The 2287-nt window shown below is 35.4% G+C and overlaps 1 long non-coding RNA gene across 1 annotated transcript; it reads right to left on the reverse strand.

Moving 5' to 3' along the window:
• Window positions 1-868: 868 nt before the first annotated feature.
• LOC113311130 lies at window positions 869-1236 on the reverse strand. Its single transcript, XR_003341569.1, has 3 exons — window positions 1195-1236; window positions 1034-1121; window positions 869-932 (listed from the first exon to the last, which is right to left on the reverse strand). It is a non-coding gene; the product is annotated as an uncharacterized LOC113311130 (long non-coding RNA).
• Between the last annotated feature and the right edge of the window lie 1051 nt (window positions 1237-2287).

Raw genomic sequence — 2287 nt, forward strand, 5'->3', positions numbered from 1 at the left:
GCAATTAATCTTGTTTTATAGTGATTTATACCCAGAAAGTCTACCGAGTTGCTTAACAACTCTCTATCTTCATCTGAGAATTTTGGAAGCCGATCTCTAAGTTTCTCACGCATGGTCTTAGGATAGTCTCCAAAATATATTGGATCCAAATACCACCCAAAATGAAAATAAAGACGCCTTGAAGCAGCAATTTTATCCTCCATCTTATCCGAAAAAGGCTCTGCCCATTCACAATCAACTACTATTCCTATTTCACCACCCTGCTGAGCCTACAAGAGATACAAAATTACGAACATGAAAAATGGTGAAATTGATGGGAACTGTTAATAGGGACGACATCAACATTACATTGAGAGTATTTAGTACTCTTATAAGCATATGTATTAAAGAATATAAATCCCGTGTCAGTTGAATGATGAGGTTGTTTTCACCATATTTTTTCGGCACTGCAGAGCATCTAACTGCTATTGTAAACAAACCGTTTTTTTTTCTTATCATTTGCACATAAATCGTCCGTGTTTGTAGCTTACTATAAGAGAAAATGGAAGTCTATCCGTATATTACTTATCAAACTTGCCGTATATGAGAGAATGTTTTTCTTTTTTTTGTTTCAGTTTTCATAAGAGCCACACAAATAAAGAAATTTAAAATTTTAGACAATTATCAGGAAATGTAAAAGCATCAAAGCACAGATCGAAGAAATCACCTGAAACTTTTTCTTGTATATGGAAACAGGTGCTGCATGAGCCAGAAGTTGATAATGTGCAGTCAGATATGGTTCAATAGAAGAATTTTCACTTCTTCCAGGAGAAAATATCCCGATATCATGTCCATTTACCGAAGTTTTAAGAGGTTCGTTTAATGTGATCCAATGTTTTACTCGGTCCCCGAAACTCGCAAAGCAAGTCTCAGCATATATTGCAAAACATTTTCTGCATGATTCCCAAATAAAGTATGGCATCCACTCATTAGTTCATAAGCTACACAGAATGGGATATGCAAACTAGAAATAAGATTTTATCATCAAACTTACACAATTTTGTCGGATAACCATCCTCCCACTGACTCTTGAAGATGGTTCGGTAGATCCCAATGATATAATGTCAAGTATGGCTGCAAACCTGCAGAACAAACGATATTCAACTAATCAGTTTAATCATCAATGGAAGGGACAGCCAAGTAATAAACAAGGACCTTTATCAAGCAGAGCATTAATGAGATTGTTGTAGTAGGCAACTCCTTCCTCATTGACCTTTGTTCCCAAACCATCTGCGCTAATAGAAAGAGACCTAAATTTAGTTCCATAAAGAGTTGACGGTTGAAATAAATGAAGAAACAAAAGAGAGTGATATTCTTTTACTTCAAAACTCTCACAAAACAACAGTAAGAAACATTTAAATTCGACAAGGTAGCAGATAAATTACCAGGGAAAATACGAGACCATGAAACAGAAAAGCGATAAGCCGCAAATCCCAGCTTGGACATAAGTTCCAACATCTTCCTATAGAAGGCAAACATGCTTCTTATTATTATCAAGCATATGATGAATTGTGATACTAGTACGATAAAATTACACAGAGCTTCTTAGCATCACAAAGATAATATATTACCGCTAAACTGGACAAGTACAAAACCATAAAGAAAATTCACTACCTTGTAGAGATGATAAAATCAAACACCATTATGTTAAAACAATGACAAAGAAAAAAAAAAAGTAAAAACACAAAGTGAAATCCCAAACATTATACACAAATAATACTTACAATCCAAAAATTGTCAACACCACCAAGTACAGCAGCAGCAAGCTTTGATCTAAAAGGATTCTAGACTCTATACTCAATCACTTTACTACCACCTTTCATTCCACCACCACCACGACCTCCTTCTTTGCTTCCTCCTCTGCCTCTACCACCACCACGGCCTCAAATTTTTCAAATCAAACACTCCCATCTCTAATCTTTCACCTAAAACCTCAATTTCAGTTTCAGTCACTTGATTCAATTGCATCCAAGAACCCTAATATCTATATTGGGAAAGAACAGAAACCCTAGCTTCTCTAATCTTCATTAAAACTCACACATCAATCACTAATTCTTCCTCATCATACTGTGTTCACCAAACCCACTTTAATTTCTCAATTTCTAACTCCATTACCGATTTACCGAGGAAACCCTAGTTCTCGATTCATAACAGGACTCAATCCTATTCTTCATAATTAGCAGAAACACCAACTCCTGCTTCTTTTATACATCCTCATGATATAAATTTCTTCAAGACATACCTCAAT

The sequence above is a fragment of the Papaver somniferum genome, chromosome 9, assembly GCF_003573695.1.
Source record: "Papaver somniferum cultivar HN1 chromosome 9, ASM357369v1, whole genome shotgun sequence".
NCBI lineage: Eukaryota > Viridiplantae > Streptophyta > Magnoliopsida > Ranunculales > Papaveraceae > Papaver > Papaver somniferum.